We start from the raw sequence: 21,965 nt of genomic DNA, 5'->3' as shown, positions 1-21,965 counted from the left end.
ACACTGGTTTGGTTAGTTCTATTAAGAATCCAGATAGCTGAGTCATTTTCTGAAACAAACGCTAAATGTTTTGAGGTTTTCCAGTTTCTTCAAGACATTATACAAAAAAGCGATGGGGTCAGAGAGCCAGAGCCTGGGACATATTCAGTTATGAATCCCAAAAATGGCTGCCTACTTTCACAATGGTAGATTGTCCAAGATGACACAAACATAGCAATGGCTGTTCTGACAGTGATCTGTTTTCCCTTTTGTGAAGCAGATAAATGTTTTCTTGTTGTCCAAAAACTAAAATGTTCATATTAGCTATTGTTCAGGATAAGTTGACAAGCATAGCTCAGTACAGTAGAGTCATGGATGAACAACTACAGCAGTGCTATGAAGACTGTGAAACGTTCTCAGGAAAATAAGTAAAGATTTGCAGCTGGAATAGATTCAGCAGGCCCTTTGCAGTTAACCTTTAAAAATGTCATTTGAAGCTATTGAAAAGAACCTATAGTTTGAGGGGAAAGAAGTGCAACATCATAAAATGTTCTTTTCAGAAAAAGTTACTATTGTACATCAAATATACATGGGCATATCTAGCAATGGCTGGGAAGGGATTGTTTTGAAAGAAAAACAGGAGCACTATATCCCAGTGGTGAAAACCAGTACTGAGAGAGTTTGTTTACAGCAGATAACATTTCTGTCTACTATTATCTCACTGCTTTCTCGTATTTAGTATCTATGAACCTGAGAACATCAATCAACCTATAATTATGTTTCAGCAGAAAAACTAAAAACTTTTCTTTAGGTGGTAATATATTTGCGATGGAGATATTTTCAGCAAGAAGTGTACTTTCTTAATGTCATGTAGCAGTTTCCAGCCATCATTTCCTCATATAGAAATGTGCCTCACAGCATTGGAAATTATCCCCAAGGAAGACCAAGATTTGTAATAGAAGCAACATAATGAAATGACACTTGGCTACAAATGTTTACAAATATATAAACTTTAAGTTATAGTATGAAGACTTGTCTTTTTTCATACAATGCAAAAATCTTCAAAAATCTTCAAAGAAAATATGCTATGTCCTTTCTTTTTCTCGAATCCCCTGTATTACCTGATTAAAGAACATGGATTTTGCCTTTTTTTTTTTTTTTTTTTTGCTTATCTATGCTGCAGTCCTACTGTCATTGTTTGATTCTGCTTAAATCCCTCTGTACCTAAAGGTACAGCCTTATCAATTGAAAAGCTAATGCTATATAAGAAGTGAAAAGAACACAGAAAGGTTTCCTAGCAACTACTGTGAATCCTTCTGAAGTAAGTCAGTTAAAACTGTGTAGTACGTGCAATGGGTGTAAATTAGGGGAGCTAAGCTGATACATAGATTTACAGATGCCCACTATAAAGTACAGTAAAACCTGTGATACAAGGTGAATTGCTCAAGAAGAAAATCACATCAGAGTCTTGACAGCTTTATCATTATTTAAATGATCCATCTTAAATTCTACTGCATAGTGTGTAAGGCTGAGTGTCAGAGCTAAAGTGATGGTGTACAAAAGTGGTTAATAGCATCGGTTAGTGTCACTGCTTAAGATTGTCTATTACAGCTCTCTCTAAAAGTAACCAGCAAATGTTGGGGGAGGAAATAGCAGGAGTTGGTAGGGGAGCCAGATAACTAGGGTAAATACAGTGAAACAGATACAGAGATATGAGTTTGTATTTAACAAGTTATTTTTGTTTTACTCTTGAGCAGAGTACATTAAGCCAGACATTTTTAATTTTGTGAAACGTGTCCAGTAATGTGTAGTGAGGCAAGCTATTGTCAGCTCTGCATTCATATGAACCCCCAACCACAACTCACATATAATTGCCCTTCTCTGCTCTGCCGTATTCCTTTTAAAGGACTCTTTCTGCTGGTCTTTGCAATAAAATGAGGAATCTAGCTTAACACAAGGTATTGCTTAGGAATACCCTTATTTTTAGTGCAAGTACAGTTCCCAAACCAGTATGCTGGTTTACAATGTCCTCTAATCAGAATTTGAAACATTTGTAACAAGAATAGTTTTATTATTTGCATGCAGTTCACCTACTGAAATTTCTTACCATATATTAAAATTCCTAAGTAGATTAATTTGCTGTCCTACTCAATAGATGTAGGGTCCTATGGTTTCACAGGGCCAAATGCTGCCCTCACTTATACTTATTCTGATCCACTGAAAGCAATGGGATTACAAATATAAATTAGGGAAGATTTAGGCCCATGGAATCAAAACTTCATCCAACAACTGAGGACTGCAATATTAGAAGTTCAAAATGAGAATGAAATTCTTTTCTTATTATGCCCATATTTTTGAATTATAACAATTATCCCGGCATTTATATCACCAACATTTTTTAGAAACATTAATTTAATAATTAATCTTAACAACTCCCCTCTGAGGAATGTGAGACATACAGTGGTTAAGTGAGTTGCCATCCTCTAAGTCAATGGCAAAGATAGGATTAGAACTGAGGAGTTTCTTGTTCCCACCGCTGTGCTCAGCCTGTTCAGCTATGTAGCCTGTCTGAAGAATTCCATATAGTCCCAGTGTTTGGCCTTTGTGAATAAACAACCAATTTATTCTAGCCACACTTGAAAAAAGACCTCTACCGCGATATAACGCTTTCCAAGGGAGCCAAAAAATCTTACCGAGTTATAGGTGAAACCACGTTATATCGAACTTGCTTTGATCCGCCAGAGTGCGCACCCCTGCACTCCCGGGCACTGCTTTACCGCGTTATATCCGAATTCATGTTATATCGGATCGCGTTATATCGGGCTTGAGGTGTATATGGAAGAATCAGACAGAAAAACTAATTTCCTCCCAACACATGCACATGCTCATACACACAAGCCCCTCCCCCTCATTTTAATAATGATTTTTTGCTTTTATGTTTCTATTTTAGGATGAGAGCAAAGGATATTGAGAAACAAAGATCTAAAGGTTTAAAACATCCAGAAATTCAGGTGCTCATCTAAAATTTTTCCCTTCCGAGCCCCCTTGATCTGAAAATCAGGATGGAACTGCCAACAGAATGGCCTTTCTCATATAATTTTGTTGTTTTTGCGGTTTCTCCTAACTTATCCCAGGAAGTGCAATGACATAAACATTTATTTGTAAGATTACAACACTTTGAAGCTTCAGGAAAGGGACTGCATTTGTTTTGAATGTTGGCAGCAATTTGGACTGGATCTTATTTTATGTGAACCATATTTCTCATCCCTACTTAAGACTTGGTACTCCCCACCTTGGGGGGGTGGGGAAAAATTGGGGAATATTTGGTGAGCTGGGGGGATAGGAAAGATGTGGAGCAGCTGCTTTGCTGCATGCTTCTCCCTCCCTCCTTCAAAATCTTCTCAGCACCAACTTTCTTGGTCTGAACCTCGGCAGATGGGAAAAAGGTACATAGAGCAGAGGAGTTGGAGAGCAGTCACTTGAATCTAGAACATTTCCATGAAAAAATTCCCTTGGAAATGAATGCTGGTAGAAATATCTCAGTGGCTTCTACTCTCCATACCTAATCAGGCATATTGAGGGGTAGAAGGGTAGATGTTCAGCCAATGAGATCAAAGATTCTGTGGGAGATTTACTGCCACTGGGGAGAGAGAGCCCTGCTTCAGTCAGAACAGAGGGCCATGTTCTTCTCAGGATGGTCCTGGATCCATACCTTTGTACCATGTTCACACTGGTGATAAACACTGGACACAGTCACACAGAAAGATTACCTCATGGAACTTTTGGGCCTGAAGAGCTTATTCCTCTCTGCTCCCATGGAATGAGGCCACAATGGAAACCTCTTGCAGAGAATCATGTGAAATTTCCAGTGGACCCCCTCCATTCTGTGGCGTTTTCCACGTGGCATATGTATGAGGAGGTTGGCATGAACCTCATTGTGTTTGTCCATCACCATCAGATTACTCTTTGACCCATGTCAGGGATTTTCAGAGTCTCTCTTGTACTATACAGTTGTGTATTCTTTCTGGCATTTTCCACATCTTTGACTCATAAAGAGATATGTACAGGGTGTATATTCATTCTGGAAGATGAAGGAGTAAACTAATAAATCCTTTGGAGAAATAACCTGGTTATTGTCAAGTTCACTTCTGAACTTTTATATAGGTATCAACATTTGCTAATCTCCAAGCTAATTTGTAAATGTAGAAAGAGTCATTAAGTCTTTTATTTAGCTCTGGCAGATGAAGTCATGCACAGTTACACCTGTGGCAGGCTGATTGTTAATGGTGTGCAAAGCTAGAAATATGCTGGAGGCAAAACACATGTTAAAGATTTTCCCTCACAGATAAGCAGCATAATATGTACAGCTTGGGGGGGGGGGGAATCACCTGCTTTCACCCCTTTGGCTTAAGACATAGCAGTACTGTAGGTGCTCCATCCTATCGAGACATCACTATACACAGAGTTACACCAAAGGGGACACTTCCAGAGTTCTGCATTTTTTAGCTTTTCAGGTCCCATTATACTGAATGTGAATGAAAATTAAAACTGCCAGCAACTTTTTCAAAGTTTGTCACATAATCCCCTTGTATGACAAATGATTAAGTTTTAAATAGCTGAGCCCCAGGCTCATTGCTTTCTAGTGCCATATTTTTTTCCAGGTGCGATTAAAATCTGAACCATAGTTTTGCACCTACACAAATTATTTGGGACCAATAATCTGGGTACTTGCACCTTGAACTATTTGATTGGCTTCCATAACTAAACTGAAGGTGCAAAAGACCATTACAAAACTGGCACCCAGTTACCAAAAAAAAAAAAAAAGGCAAAATTTGGACCGAGGTAACTGGGATGAATCTCATAGCAAAATAGCAAGGACACAATTTTAATGCCTCCCTAAATTGTGTTTTGTATTCCTATGGTTACCAATTCAAACAACTTCTCTCCCACCAAAAATTACTAGATAATTATGAATGTCACAGGCTTGCAGCCATGTGTCTCTGTTCACCACTATCCAAGATTAAAGTGATTTGTAGGTAACATGATCTGATTTTATTGTATTACTGGTTCATAAACAATATTGCCATCATTAAATAAATGAAATAATAGAATATGTCTTTGTCAGTGTAGCTCCCTATCAGTACTTCCTATACAAATCAATGGTTATTACTGATTCATACAAATCATCCTTTAAATATTTTTTTTGTTGCATTGAATATAGGAAAATGATCACCTTCGACATTTATTTTTTTATTTTTAATCATAAAATAGTCCTATCAATCCATGACTTTCTGAAGGTTCCAGAATAGATTAGATTAATCTAAAGACTAGTGTATTGGAACCAAAAAAGTGTCATGAAATTTGTATGCAGGAACTATTGTGTAAGATATTATGAGACAATGTGTATTTCTGAAAAGTCTAGCATAGGGTATTTTTAGTAGAGCAATCAGTGTATGAAATTAAAACTCTTTTTGGGTAATCTGAGGAATGCAGCTGCTGGTGCCTCTCAGCAATCACACATGGGACAATTGGTCCTTTATTCCCAGTAGGGCTTCTAGGCAAAAGGCCATTTGGAGATGTCTGGGAACCTGGCTGGGTGTGGGGAGGAGGCAGCCAAGCTAATGGTTGGTGCCTCCTTGTGATGGATGTTCAGTGCAGGTACTCCATAAATTAAGGCACCAAAGAATGAAAAAATTGGCTTGGAAAAGGAATTAAGGAGAGGTGCTTGGTAATTGACAAGCCAGGAGCAGTTGGGGACTCCTATGACTGGTACAACAGGGATCCAACCCCCCCCCCCCCCATCATTATAGTCCACCTTAACCCTTCCTATGAGGGGGCGTGGTCAGTAAGGTCCCGGCAAGGGAATTGCTGGAGGGATCTGGTCCCAGCAAGAAAATTGCTGGAGGGACCTGGATGAAAAGGGGAAGGGGGTAGGGGAAGAGCTGGTGGAACCCCTCCCCTTTTCCCCCATTAATTGGCTGGAATTGGTAAGGTTCAGGCAGTGAATCTGCTGGAGGGACATAAATTTTGCACCTGCGCTGCACACATTTTATCCATCAGGTTAGTCCCAGACATCTGTCTAATAATAAAGTTGCGGACTGATTAAACCCATATCTAATGTCTCCTGTCATTCTTTCGGCATAGCCAGACAATACCTTAAGAGTTATTCATTATTGTGATTTGAAATGGTGGTGCAAGATCCTGAAAAAACGGATCTTGACTTTAAGATCTTAGATTTATTTTGCTATTAGAAAAAAACATCTTTTCACTTGAAAGAAATAACTGAGAGAATAAATATGAAATTTCACAATCGTTTTACAGAGTGACTTTTCAGAGTTCACCTGCATTTTCATCTAGAGCTAAAAAGACCATCAACAAGAAAAGAAGTAGGATGCTCCTTATGGGTAAAGATCTCCATGCAGAGATCCAGCACAAACTTATGCACCACTTAAGCCTTCAAATCAGAGCATAAGTGAGCTATAAGGGATGTATAAGCCATTGCACTTGGATGAATTTCATCCCATCAAACATAAAAGGGGTGGTATTCTTCAGTTAAATAAATGACCTAGGAAGCTTAGTAAATCAAAAAGGTGCATTTTTTATCATAACTGAGGTAGCTTCCACTGAAATAAAGGGGCACATTTCATTAGCAGTTTCAATAGGAGTTTATGGATATAATATTTGGTTCTCTTGATCTGTGCCTTTGCAAGTAATTCACTAATGAAAAGTAAGTATTGTTTTGGTAAGCATGGGCATCGTATTTTTTCACTAGCCACATATCTTTAATAATTCTAATAATGTTTCTCTTGCTTTAACACTATATCTTCAAAATATAATAGCATTAATACCATTCAACTTTTCTGACAGTTAGTGATTTGGCGATGAAAAGACCAAAATTGTAGGAAAATGAAGCTCAAAATTACATGTCCTTTTGACAATTATGTCCTTGGTGTTCAAAAAGCCAGAATATCAGAAATAAACCTATTATATTTGTTACCTGCTTTTCGGTTAAAAATTGCTGCAAGCCATAAAAAATAGTGCTGTTCACACTGCTCAAGTTTAATTCAATCAGATTCATTGAAGCTTGAATCTTTAATAAAGAACATTCTTCACGAAAGTTAACTTGTCTTTCATCTCTTCAGGGATTTCTCCTCTCTTATTCCTTCCTAGTGAAACCCAGCTGAAAAAGCACACCCTCACTGTCTACTATCATGGCATATAGAGTTCTGATATGACATTGGTTTTTTAAAGTTGTTGGATGCAGATATTAAACAGGACATCAAATACTTGATAGATGTGAATGCGGCTATGTCTTGCTGAGTTAATATGTTAATACTTTGACCTTGGCTATATCAAATGTACTGTAGCTTTTTTTTTTTTTTTTTTTTGCATTGCTAAGCTTGACTTCTGAGATCTGTAAATCAGAACTTCTAGTCTACTAATTGCTGTGAAAATTATTGTATTTCTGAGGGCGAGGGTGGGGACGAAGCTCATATGTTTCCTACAGTATATTACATTTCTTCTTGATCAGTCTATGACCCTTATGTAAATCACAGTTTAAAATGGCCACTCTCTAGGTTTGGTCATGACAAACCTAACAACTTTCATAGTGTGTCATGGATTATTGCAACCAACAATGAATGTACACCTAAATAGAGGGATTCTAAAAATGGAGGCAGGCAGGTAATCTATAGACCTACTCATCATGTCTTTGTTTTCCAGTCCCTTGCGATGGCTCAGATTTCTAAAAGGGTGTGAATAAAAGTATGTTTGCACTTCTGCATATGCCCAATTTGCATAGGCAAAATTCCCAGTAAATGTATGCAAGACAAATTAGTGCACCCATACAAACCCTTGACTTACTAATGTGTGCATGTTGCATGCACGGGCCCTCAGTGTGCCTGTCGAAATGCATGTGAACTTTTAGGTTTTATATTCAAGTCTGCTCCAGATGATGGCACTTTTCATATTTTTTAGTATGTGTTTGAAATATAGATCACGTAATTGGTGTGACAGACCTGGAGATAGAAGTTTTCTCTTTAAATACAAAACAATTAAAGCATGGATAGTGGTAGAGCAAGATTCCCGACGTTACTTCACTAATACATCTGAATCTTGATCTGGAGAACACCTCCAAAGGTGAGAGGATAGGTCATATTTTTTTGCCGGTTGAGTCCTTGGCCTCACCTTTGAAAGGTTCCAGTTAGTAACACTGGTTTTTTTGTGTGTGATGTAGAAACCTGTCTATTAAGACCTAGATGAGGCCACTAAACTCATTTCACAAAGGTCACTGAATAGCACATGGTAAAACTTTCAGCCATTATCAACCTAGGTGGTATTCAAGTGGGTGACGAAGAGGTGAAGTGCTTTATATGCCTTTACCTATCCCCTGTGCCATCCAGTCCCCTAAGCTGCCAATGACAGAAATGAGTTGTTACGGCCAGTGAATCTGGTTTGTTCTAAAGCTGAAAGTTAATTTTTGGGACCATGTGTGGCTGAGCTTGTACAGTGAGGTGCAGTGCAAAAAATGTTGATTAATGCTGTGAAAAGGTATCTCCAAGTCATAACTAAGCAAGAAGTTGGGACCTGTTTTATCATAAGGCAATGAGCAAGTCAGTCATAACTACCTCTTCATCTCCACTCTATTGGGATGGATTTTATTTATTTTAAATAGTTACACAACACACACTAGAAAATTAGTGCGAAGGGGAAATCATTCTGTAAGGCCTGGTCTACACTAGGAGGTTATGTCGAATTTAGCAGCATTAACTCGAATTAACCCTGCATCCGTCCACACAACAAAGCTACTTATTTCGACATAGAGGTCTCCTAAATTCGACTTCTGTACTCCTCTCCAACGAGGGGAGTAGCGCTAAATTCGACATGGCCATGTCGAATTAGGGTAGGTGTGGATGGAAATCGACGCTAATAGCTCCTGGAGCTATCCCACAGTGCACCACTCTGTTGACGCTCTGGACAGCAGTCCGAGCTCGGATGCTCTGACCAGACACACAGGAAAAGCCCCGGGAAAATTTGAATTCCTTTTCCTGTCTGGGCAGTTTGAATCTCATTTCCTGTTTGGACATCGTGGCGAGCTCAGCAGCACTGGCAATGATGCAGAGCTCTCCAGCAGAGATGGCCACGCAATCTCAGAATAGAAAGAGGGCCCCGGCATGGACTGATCGGGAAGTCTTGGATCTGATCGCTGTGTGGGGCGATGAGTCCGTGCTTTCGGAGCTGCGATCGAAAAGACGCAATGCAAAGATCTACGAGAAGATCTCCAAAGCCATGACAGAGAGAGGATACAGCCGGGATGCAACGCAGTGCCGCGTGAAAATCAAGGAGCTGAGACAAGGCTACCAGAAGACCAAAGAGGCAAACGGACGCTCCGGATCCCAGCCGCAGACATGCCGTTTCTACAAGGCACTGCATTCCATCCTAGGTGCGGCCGCCACCACTACCCCACCACTGACTGTGGACTCTGAGGATGGGATATTGTCCACGCCCGCTTCCTCTGAGATGGTAGTGGACGGGGAAGAAGAAGAAGGAGATGAGGAGGACGAGGCAGTCGACAGTGCTTACAACGCTGATTTCCCAGACAGCCAGGAACTCTTCATCACCCTCACAGAGATCCCGTACCAACCGTCCCCAGGTGTTAACCCGGACCCAGAATCAGGGGAAGGATCAGCCAGTAAGTGGTTTAAACATGTAAACATTTATTTAGAAAAGAATATTAATATTAACTGTGGCTTTTTCATGATTAGATTGTCCTAGGCACTTAAAGTTCTAGTCTTTGGCAGTGCAACTGCTGCAAAAAAATCTAACAATGTCCGGTATATCTTGATTGGTTTGCCCTAGGCGCTGTACTGTTTAGCCCTTGCCAGTGCAGCTACAGTAAAATTCGGTCAATATGTCTGGGGATAGAGCAGAAATCCTCATGAAGCTCTCCTGGAGGTAATTGGAAAGCCTTTGCATGAGGTTCCTTGGGAGAGTGGCCTCGTTGTGTCCTCCGTAGTATGAAACGTTTCCGCGCCAGGCTACCATCAAGTACTCCGGTATCATTGCCTTGCACAGCATGGCGGCATACGGCCCTGGTCTTTGGAGGCTTTCCCGAAGCATGCGTTCTTTGTCGCTGTCTGAAATATGCATCAGAGTGATGTCGCTCATGGTCACCTGCTTTGAATTAGGGCAATGTTAGTATTGGGACTGCTTCCCTGTTCCTTTACAGAACTGTAACTGCCGGTTTACAGCCATGCGGTGGAGGCGGGAGAGGGGCAGCATAGAGGGATCTATCCCGGGGACAGCCGCGAGGGGGTGGGACAGGTGCAGAGTTCATGCTTGCCGGATTGCTGGCAGCAGGAACTGGCCAACGCTAGGAGCATTACTTTGAACGTGAAAGTAGGGCAGTGCTATTATTAAAGTTTTAAGCTGCCACAAGTCTACGGCTTACCATGTCAGCCCGCTACCCAAATTCTGCTGTGCTGTTCCGATTCTGTGATCTGCACTGCAAGACCCCAGGGACTGAATGCGAAGGCTGAAAATTCGACCTTGTCCTGAGTGTGCATGTGATAGGTGCTGTGAATGGTCTTTTTCACAGAGAAAGACTATTTTCTTTGTTCACCCAAAAATTTATCTTTCTGAGGAATTCACTCCCTTTTTCCCATCCCACAGCTGTGGCTGTCTCCCGACCTACCCTGTCATCAGACTCCCAGAGGCTGTCGCAGATTAGGCGTAGACGTAAAAGGACACGGGACGACATGTTCTCAGAACTTATGGGCTGCTCCCGAGCCGAGGCAACCCCGCAGAGTCAGTGGAGGGAGAACATGTCCCAATACCAGCGAGCACACAGCGAACGGGAGGAGAGGTGGCGGCAGGAAGACCAGCAGGCGACTCAAACACTGCTTGGACTAATGAGGGAGCAAACGGACACGCTCCGGTGCCTTGTGGATGTTCTGCAGGACCGGAGGCAGGAGGACAGAGCCCCGCTGCAGTCTATGTGTAACCACCGTCCCCTGCCACAAAGTCTCATACCCCCCTCACCGAAAGTACCAAGAAGGAGGGGCTGCAGAGCCCGTGAAAACTGTCACTCTACCCCTGCAGACTGCTCAAGTGGCAGAAGGCTGTCATTCCCCAAAATTTGATAAGTCCTTTCCTTCCCACATCACCCAATCCCCCATCCCAGTTTCATCCCCTAACTGTCCATTTGCTAATAAAAAATATGGTTCTGTTAATTGCTGTTTCCATCATGTTTTTTTAGAGGACAGTCTGTTTTAAGGGGGGGAAAGGTGGTTGGTACAGACACGGGGGCAGGTTCAGCAGCAGGTCACACACACAGTGCAGTCACTAGGCACCCTGGTCAGTCTGGGAGGTGGTTTTCATTGTCTGTTGGGGGAGGGAGGGGGGCTATGAGATTTTTTGGCGGTGGGAGGGCGGTTACAGATCTTATGCAGAGGTCCTTATCCTGGATCACAGAGCCACGCAGCAGGGAATCTGTAACCGTCCTCCCCCTGCCACAAAGTCACATAGCCCCCACACACACAGAGTCCCGAACAGGAGGGGTGGCAGGCTCCGTTCAAACAATCAGTCCGCCAGTGCGGACCACTGTAGAAGCAGGAGCCTGGCATTCCTCGAGTTTAGAAGCGTCCTTTGCATGAGTACACTACACCTGCTCCCCACCACAGTCTGCGTCCCAGTTTCAACACTTTCCCGCGAAAACAGTAATAAATAAAACGTTGTTCATTAACAAATTTTCAGTGATTTTATTTTTAAACGTGGGTTGGAAGGGGGTGAATGGGGTATGAAACTGGAGAGGATTGTGAACAGTCACAGCTTCTCTGTAAACCAACAAAATTGTCACAGGTTACCCTGCTCACTCAGGAACCTAGCTTTCAAAGCCTCCCGGATGCACAGCGCGTCCCGCTGGGCTCTTCTAATCGCACGGCTGTCTGGCTGGGCGTAATCAGCAGCCAGGCAATTTGCCTCAACCTCTCACCCCGCCATAAAGGTCTCCCCCTTGCTCTCACAGAGATTGTGGAGCACACAGCAAGCTGCAATAAGAATGGGGATATTGGTTTCGCTGAGATTGGAGCGAGTCAATAAGCTTCTCCATCTCCCCTTGAGAGGTCCAAAAGCACACTCCACCACCATTCTGCACTTGCTCAGACGGTAGTTGAAGAGTTTCTTTTCACTGTCCAGGGTGCCTGTATAGGGCTTCATGAGCCATGGCATTAGTGGGTAGGCTGGGTCCCCGAGGATCACTATAGGCATCTCGACATCCCCAACAGTTATTTTGTGGTCTGGGAAGTAAGTACCTTCCTGCAGCCGTCTAAACAGACCAGAGTTCCTGAAAACACGAGCGTCATGAACCTTGCCCGGCCATCCGACGTAGATGTTGGTAAAACGTCCCCTGTGGTCCACCAGTGCTTGCAGCACCATGGAAAAGTAGCCCTTTCGATTAATGTACTGGCTGGCCTGGTGGTCCGGTCCCAGGATAGGGATGTGAGTTCCATCTATGGCCCCACCGCAGTTTGGGAATCCCATCACTGCGAAGCCATCTATGATCACCTCCACATTTCCCAGGGTCACTACCTTTGACAGCAGTACATCAACGATTGCCTTGGCTACTTGCATCACAACAACCCCCACGGTAGATTTGCCCACGCCAAAGTGTTTCGCGACTGACCGGTAGCTGTCTGGGGTGGCAAGTTTCCAGAGGGCTATGGCCACTCGCTTCTGGACAGTCAGGGCTGCTCGCATCCGGGTGTCCTTGTGCTTCAGGGCAGGGGACAGCAACTCACAAAGTTCAAGGAAAGTTCCCTTCCGCATGCAAAAGTTTCTCAGCCACTGGGATTCATCCCAGACCTGCAGCACTATGCGGTCCCACCAGTCAGTGCTTGTTTCACGTGCCCAGAATCGCCGTTCCACGGCATCAACATGACCCATTGCCACCATGATGTCCACGGCACGGGGTCCCGTGCTTTGTGACAGGTCTGTGCCACTCTCAGACTTCATGTCCTCATCGCGCTGCCGTAGCCTCCTCGCCCGATTTCTCAACATCTGCCTCTGGAAAAGGTGGCTGATAAGGTGCAAGGTGTTGACAACGGCCATAACTGCAGCGATGGTCGCAGTTGGCTCCATGCTCGCAGTGCTGTGGCGTCCGCGATGTCACTCAGCAGAAAAGTGCGCGAACTGATTGCCCGCCGGCGCTTTCAGGGAGGGAGGGCGGGAGTGACGGTTGGATGACGACAGTTACCCAAAACCACCCTCGAAACATTTTTTCCCCCAGCAGGCATTAGGGGCTCGACCCAGAATTCCAATGGGCAGCGGGGACTGCGGGTACTATGGGATAGCTGCCCACAGTGCACCGCTTCCAGTGTCGACGCTTGCCCCATTAGTGTGGACTCACACAGTCGAATTACTGTCCTTAGTGTGGAAACACACGTTCGACTTTGTAATATCGATTCCACATATTCGATTTAAGTGACATCGAAGTACTCTCGTAGTGTAGACATACCCTTAGTGACTCATTTTTTGCTTCAAAATCAGAACACTTGAAAAATAGCAATTTAGAGACTTGAGAGCCTAAAACAAATAAGTAAGGCCTGTGTGGTCAGATTACAGCCCATCTAAACTAATGGCCTGATCCAAAACCCATTAAAGTCAATGAGCCCTTAAATTTATTATTTGGATGAGACATGATTTTTTCTATCGCTCTATAGCTTTTATGTGAACATGATTCACTTGTGAGTGTTTAATTCCATATATGTACATATAAACTTTGCTTTTGTATACTGCCTTTGCAAGGGTTAAGGTATCTAGCTTCTGACAAACAGCATAAAAGAACATAAAGGGACTGACTGGAAAGCTTCCAATATCTAGTTTAATCTATGTAATGTTTTTGGGGTCAACAAAGGAAATAATCCACTTCCAGTGCCAATCACAAACTTTCTGAATAGACTGCAATACATGTTTAGTTCATTTAGTTAATCACTGGGAAAATTTACTACGGCATTCATTTACAACAGGGTATCCCATGCTCAGAGTGAGTCCCTTACTAGAGAAATGTATTAGCCCAAACCAGCATAGTTTCTGTTACACTGATCCAAATCACCTGACGTCCCATTTTATGCATGTTAGATTTTGGATTTTCTCTTTAGTTCCTAGAGCTCAGGAAATACTACAGAATATTTTATGTGAATCTTTGCTCAGCATTTTAAATGCATTTTGACTCAGCCATGTTCATGTTTGCTTACTGTGAACTTTCATAAAAATGTCTAGAAAGTGAATTTCAAATTCATATGCCTGTTTATTTGAAGAAACAGAGTTTTAAGTGACACACTGTGACGAACTGGGCCTGTTCTCGCTGTGGTCTGTGAATGCTGACAGGGGAGTGTGACTAGGATGGTCTGCATTGCAGGATGGGATCTGCCCGAGGGCGCATACCTGAGTGTGTAACATGAGAACCCAGGAAGGGGTTGAAGGGGAGGCGACTCCTTAGCCCGGGAAACTGAACAAAGGCTGTGGGAGGGGTCGCTGAAGGCAGAGTGCTGGAAGCAGGCAGGGAGAGAGGGCTGGGGGGCAGAGATGGCTCTGACCTCCCAAGGGGGGCTGGGCTGGGATGCCCGGGGACCCCAAGATGGACCTAACTGAGGGGGTCCCTGTTGTCTGTGCCTGCAAGACCTGTCTTGGACTGTATTCCTGTCATCCAAATAAACCTTCTGCTTTACTGGCTGGCTGAGAGTCACGGTGAATCGCAGGAAGCCGGGGGTGCAGGGCCCTGAGTCCCCCAATACTCCATGACAACTGGTGGCAGCGGTGGGATCTACTGCACCCCGTGGACGGCGCTTCCTGCAGTAAGTGACTGGGGAGCAGTAAAACGAAGGGGGATTGACGGGGACCAGGCATGCTGAAGAGTGAGAGAGAGACGGTTATTACCCCTGGGAGTGTGTGACCAGCGAGAAGGACTTTTGCAGTAACAGGGTCCCCCAGGGGGATCGCAGCGAGTGGTCCCAGGGGCGGAGGAGTCTGCAGCTCGACCCTGGCAGAGAGGCGGTGACCTCGAGAAGGGCTGGCACACTAGGGGGCCCCCTGGGAACTGTGGGGAGCTGTGAGCACACAGGCCGGTGAGTGGCCAGCAGGAAGATGTATGCCAAGCGGCTTAAGAGCGACCTGGTGGAGCTGTGCAAGCAGAGGCGGCTGCGCATTGGGAGGCTCACCAAAGAACAGCTCATTGCCCAGCTGGAGGCGGAAGATCGCGCGAATGAACTGATCCCTGTGTCTCAGGGAAGCAGCCTGGCAAATGCAGCGCAGGCACCAGTGTCTGTCCCAGCTGGGAGTGGTCAGCCGGCTGCTGAGGGCTTCCCGAGACCCCTCCTTCCTATGCCTAGGGGAAGGGTGGGGAGGAGCCCAGCAAATACCGAGGGCGCCGTGACCCCCCCGGCCAGCAGGGGGTCCCCCCGGCGAAACTCGCCGGCCAGCAGAGGATCCTCCCGGCGGCGTTCGGCATCCGGGGAGCGGAATTGGCTGGAATGGGAGAAAGAGCTAAAACTGAGGGAGCTGGAGGATCGTGAACAACAGAGACAGCATGAAGAGAGACAGCGTCAGCATGAACGGGAGGAGAAAGAGAGACAGCATCAGCGTGAAGATAGACAGAGACAGCATGAACGGGAGGAGAAAGAGAGACAGAGACAGGAGAATGAGAGACAGCATCAGCGTGAACTGGAACTGGCGAGACTGAGGGGCAGCGAACCCCCGGCTGCGGTGAGTGAGGGGGGACCCAGGACTGCACGGAGCTTTGATAAGTGCATCATGGCCCCATACAAGGAGGGGGAGGACATGGATGACTTCCTGGAGGCCTTTGAGACGGCCTGCGAGCTGCACCAGGTTGATCCCGCGGACAGACTCCGGGTCCTTACCCCCTTACTGGACCCCAAAGCCGTGGCATTGTACCGCCAACTGGAAGAGGCAGAGAAAGGGGACTACGAGCTATTCAAAAAGGCCCTGCTACGGGAGTTTGGGCTGACTCCTGAGATGTACCGGGAAAGGTTCCGGAATCAGGATAAAACCCCTGAGATCTCATATCTGCAACTAGCCGCCCGCATGGAAGGATACGCCAGCAAGTGGGCTGATGGGGCCCAGACGAAGGAGGACCTGGTCAAACTGCTGGTACTGGAGCAACTGTATGAGCGGTGCCCATCTGACCTGAGGCTGTGGTTGGTGGACAGAAAGCCAGAGAACCCGCGACAGGCAGGCCGGCTGGCCGATGAGTTCGTAAAGAGCCGGTCAGGAGATAAAAGGGAGGAGTCCCAAAGGAGCAATCCCACCACAACGCAGAGAGAGAGTCACCATGGGACCTCCCCGTGGGAAAATACAGAAAAACCCCATCAGAGGGGAACATCCGGCATCAGGACCATCCGACCCACTCAAGGGGACCCATGGGACATGGGCTGCTACCACTGTGGCCAAAAGGGCCACATACGGGCCCAGTGCCCCAGGCTCAGGGACAGACTGAGCAGGCCGAACCCACAGAGGGTTGACTGGGTAGAGACCCAGCCCGGCGAGAGGCAGCAATCCCAGGGAAGGGGGGCTGGCAGAGTACCACCTGCTAAGGAGGGAGGAGAGCCTCAGGCTAGCTTCTCTGGGGGGCCAGATGCTCCGGATTCAAAGTTCTCCGTTTACAGGGTTGGCGCGGGGCTGTCCCTGCGGAGCGAGTGCCTTGTTCCCCTGGAGGTGGAGGGGAAGAAAGTTTATGGTTACTGGGACACGGGCGCAGAGGTGACACTGGCCCGGCCCGAGGTGGTGGCCCCAGATCGGGTGGTGCCCAACACCTTCCTGACCCTGACCGGGGTGGGCGGGACCCCATTCAAGGTTCCCGTAGCGAGGGTACACCTGAAATGGGGGGCCAAGGAGGGCCCCAAGGACGTGGGAGTGCACCACCATTTGCCCACCGAGGTGTTGATGGGGGGGGACCTAGAGGACTGGCCAAGCAGCCCCCAGACCGCCTTAGTTGTGACCCGCGGTCAGAGCCGGCAAGGGGCACTGCCCCCTGGCCTTGGGGGGGGTGCTTTGCCTGAGGCGCGGGACCCTAAGCTGGTGGGGAGGGAACGCCCAGGGACGCGGCTCAGGGAGGCTGCAGCTTCGGACCCAGCGGGCGAGAAAGAGCAGGAGGCCATCCCTGTCCCAGCTGCTGAGTTCCAGGCCGAGTTGCAGAGAGATCCCTCCTTGCGGAAGATAAGGGACCTGGCCGACCTCAATGCGGTACAGACCATGGGACGAGGTGGCCAGAAAAGGTTCCTGTGGGAGAAGGGGTTCCTGTACCGAGAATGGGCTCCCCCAGGGAAAATGGAGTCAGGGGGGATCAGGAGGCAGCTGGTGGTACCCCAGAAGTATCGCCGCCAGCTGCTGTGCCGGGCCCATGACATTCCCCTCGCAGGGCACCAGGGAACCTGGCGTACCCAGCAGAGGCTGCTACGGAGCTTTTACTGGCCTGGGGTCTTTGTTACTGTCCGACAGTACTGCGGATCCTGTGACCCCTGTCAGAGGGGGAGGAAGGCCTGGGACAAGGGGAAAACAGCTTTAGGACCCTTGCCCAGCATAAAGGATCCTTTCCAGAGGGTGGCCAAGGTTAAAAGGGCGGCTCTGAACCAAGAGAGCCCAAAGCACAGACCTCCAGACTGGAGCGCTGGGAGAAGACCACAGCCCAGTTGGAACCCCAGAGGTATGGGGGTGGGAAAAGGGCGCAGGCCGCATAAACCTTCCCACATGCGAACTGCGAGTGCCATCAAGCACCCCCGACCTAAGGGGGGGCGTGAAACTGGAGGGGCCTGGTGTAATTCTCACCAAGGAATGGGAGGGATGCGGGGGCATCCATGGGAACGGGGGTAGGTTCGAACTTCCCCAGGTCACTGGCTAAAGTGACCCTGCTCAGTTCGGTCTCGAAGGGGGGAGAGATGTGACGAACTGGGCCTGTTCTCGCTGTGGTCTGTGAATGCTGACAGGGGAGTGTGACTAGGATGGTCTGCATTGCAGGATGGGATCTGCCCGAGGGCGCATACCTGAGTGTGTAACATGAGAACCCAGGAAGGGGTTGAAGGGGAGGCGACTCCTTAGCCCGGGAAACTGAACAAAGGCTGTGGGAGGGGTCGCTGAAGGCAGAGTGCTGGAAGCAGGCAGGGAGAGAGGGCTGGGGGGCAGAGATGGCTCTGACCTCCCAAGGGGGGCTGGGCTGGGATGCCCGGGGACCCCAAGATGGACCTAACTGAGGGGGTCCCTGTTGTCTGTGCCTGCAAGACCTGTCTTGGACTGTATTCCTGTCATCCAAATAAACCTTCTGCTTTACTGGCTGGCTGAGAGTCATGGTGAATCGCAGGAAGCCGGGGGTGCAGGGCCCTGAGTCCCCCAATACTCCGTGACACACACACCTTTTAATTTTTTTTCTCCCCAGTCCTCCAGCTAGGGGACAGAAAATATGTTATGTGATTTAACTGAAGAGTCACAACTAACCAATACAGTTAGAACAGTGAATATTAAATGATCAAAGAAAACTGTTTAAAATTAATCCAGAGATCTAAAAAATACAAAATCATTATTTGAATAATTTTAGATAATGTATACATTCAGGAAATTGTAATCTTCTTGCAGGTATTCTAAAAGCAGAAAATTAGAATGGTGTAAATTAGGGCAAAATTTGTAGGCTAAATTATTAATTTTGACATATTTTGCTCTATTAAATTTCCTTTTTCTTTTTCTTCTCTTCTATTCTTTTTTCTCTTTTTTCACTATTGTCAGGACAAATTAAGAGAGAAAAAATTGTTGAGATCATGCAAGAGACAACTTATTGAAGTTACATACAATCTTCAATAGAATTGAAGCATTTATTTCAGAAGAAACATTGTGGTCTTAATATAAGTAGATTACTATGTCTCAGATGATTCAAGGTTGCTTGGAGAGTCAAAACACACCAAGTTATGGAATGCCCTCAACACATGTTAATTGCATTCTTAAGCCTTTTAGTATTGATTGAAACGAATAACTAGAATCATCTAGTGAACCACAGTAAATGTTATAGTGCACTGCAACTATAAGTAGCTGCAACCTGTGAACTATGCATATGACAACACAATGAATCTTCTGCTTTTGTAGTCTTAGTAGATTATTTGTGTAACATAAAATATATACTGTCTCTTCTGTATCTCAAAGGACAGTAAATGTGCTACTAAAAAAATTCTCATTAAAACATTAGGACTCTAACTTTAATTTGATCCTTGTACCTACACATATTCTCATTAAATTCAGTGGGCCAAGGGGCCCACTTTTGTGGAGACAGATTAAGTTCAGGGTGTAAGTTTGCAATTCAGTAGAGACAAATGGAAGACAATGCACAATAGAAGTTCGGGGGATGGGGGGATGTAGAGGAATGAAAGTGGTGATACTGCTTTAAAAATCAAATGAAACTCATTCAGGAAAAATAGTGCTTTGGCACCCTATAACCTTAATTCTACTACCATGAAACCAGAGAGACTGGCCAAATCTAATCAATGTTATCTATGAAGCAGGATGAAAACTCGGCATAGTGATGTTAGACTCATGAACCTGGTGAAGGCAGAGCGAGTTAATCAAATGACCAACCACTTAGAACAGCTCTACTAGTTGGGATTTTACAGTTGCTGTAGGAGATATAAATAAATATTTCTTTGCTTATACCACAGTTGCAGCACAGAATCACAAGAAATCTCTTTTACCGAAATTGATCAGGTTCAGAGACAGTCTCGTACTATCATTGCTCTAATCTCCTCTCCTTTTGCATGGACTATCACAAGTTACCAGTGAACCATGCTGACCTGTGAGGGTAAAGTGTATGTGTGTGTGTGTGTGTGTGGTGGGGGGGTGTCTTTGGGTGCCAATGTGTCAACCGTGGGAGGTAACAGATGGTTGTAAGGATATACCATATGGGATCTGATGTTACAGTCAGTAAGGTAACAACACTGCAGAGGTGAGTTATGGAAAAGCATTCTACGGTATCAGCCTTTAGGGGGAAAATCTTGCTATTAAACAGACAGGAAAAAGAGGGAAGATTGAGGGAAAAACAACAACAGAACAAGAAAAAGAATTTCAGATCTAAAAAACATGAACTACATAATATTAATTAATAATTGCTTCATTCTGCTGCTCAGGGAAATACTATAGCCCTTATTAGGCAATTATTTTCTATCATTTTGAAGACTTTATCTCTTTCAATGAGGTAACAGTCTTACCTGACTCTTTACAACTTTTTTTTTTTCAAACTGAGGTTTCCACTTACTTTGTATTTCTTCCTATTCAGTCAAGTGCTGTCCATATCATATTTGTTATATCGTAGTACTTTTCATCCCAAAGCAATTTGGAAACTTAAGGCCAGATTCTTATACCATTATTCATATTACCTTATTCTATGTGTAGTCCAATTGGTTTCAAAGGGATCACTTGTGGAGTAAGTCACTATCAACATCTGTTCCTTAAATTGCAAATGAAAAGATAACAGTTTGTCAACCACTGAAATGCCTGTACCTCTGGAATAGATGTGGCAACCAATTTAACAGTGCACAGCACACCACTGCCACATAACAGTTTAGGATAGGAAATGAAGAATATCATATCCAACTTTAACTGAAAAGGCAATTGAGCCAGGCAATATTATTAACAGAACTGGACATTGCCAAGACACAAAGGTTAAGACCTCTACTCTTGCATAAGGTTCCCTGGGACCGTGAATGAGAACAATTTGCTAGAACATGGGTTCCCAAACTTGCTTCACAGCTTGTTCAGGGTAAGCCCCTGGCGGGCTGCGAGACGCTTTGTTTACCTGAGTGTCCGGCCGCTCGCAGCTCCCAGTGGCCGTGGTTCACCACTCCTGGCTAATGAACAAGCTGCAAACCAAGTTTGGGAACCCTTGTGCTAGAAGGACCTCAGTTTTATATCTTATTGGAAAGACAGTGCTTTCAGCAGCATTTTATGCCCTCTAACACCACGTTAGGGCACTAATTCAGTGCCTTCCAAGCACCTCTTCCTGCAGCATTATCACTTCTCATCCAATCATTATCCAGACCTATTGCTGCTAATTTTGTCAGCTATAGAATTACAACACAAGGTTTTGTGGTAGCAAGTCCTAACATTTTCTGACCCATGATACTGTGACCTCTAATCAGTGGCTCCATCACTTCTGCAAACACTATTATTCCTGGAATTTGCATTTATTAAGTGGTGATGGTGTAGATTTGTAGTTTTAGGAAACTAAAAGTACAAGGTTGGTGAGGTAATATCTTTTATTGGACCATCTTATGTTGGTGACAGAGATAAGCTTTCAAGCTCACACAGAGCTCATATGTAAGTGTCTCTCTTTCACCAGTGAAGTTGGTCCAGTGAAGGATACTAACTTGCCCACCTTGTCTCTTTATCAAGAATAACATTCAAAATCACAGTAAAATCCCCTAGAGATAGTTTAAAGATATCTCAAATAGCTGTTGATGCATGAATTGGCAACTTGGTGCATGCTCGTGTATGGAAGATCATTTACTGAGGGCTGGTCTATGCTACCGCGTAAGTTGATCTAACCTACGTCGCTTAGGGGTGATGCAAGTTACCATGGCCTAAGAACTGTCCACATTGGTGCTATGTGAGTGGGAGGGCATCTCCCACCAACATAGCTTCCGTCTCTTGCAGAGGTGGAGTAATTATGCCGATGGGAAAGCACTTTCCCATCAGCACAGAGCATCTTCACCAGCTGTGTTACAGTGGCACAGGTGCACTGATGTAGCACTTCTAGTGTAGACCTGCCCTGAGATATTTTTTATCAGATGGTCTCCAGACATTATAGTAGATTTAACAACCAATTAGCAAAGTCCCCCATCTAGTGACTGGAATGGCTAATTTAGCCTAGGCTCAAACTGGAGATCTCTTAGTTTAGTTTAGATTAGATGAGTCTTCACTTCCTGTGAGGTTGCTTTTCCCCC

The sequence above is a fragment of the Malaclemys terrapin genome, chromosome 5, assembly GCF_027887155.1.
Source record: "Malaclemys terrapin pileata isolate rMalTer1 chromosome 5, rMalTer1.hap1, whole genome shotgun sequence".
Classification (NCBI taxonomy): Eukaryota; Metazoa; Chordata; order Testudines; family Emydidae; genus Malaclemys; species Malaclemys terrapin.
Note: the sequence above shows the minus strand (reverse complement) of the source record.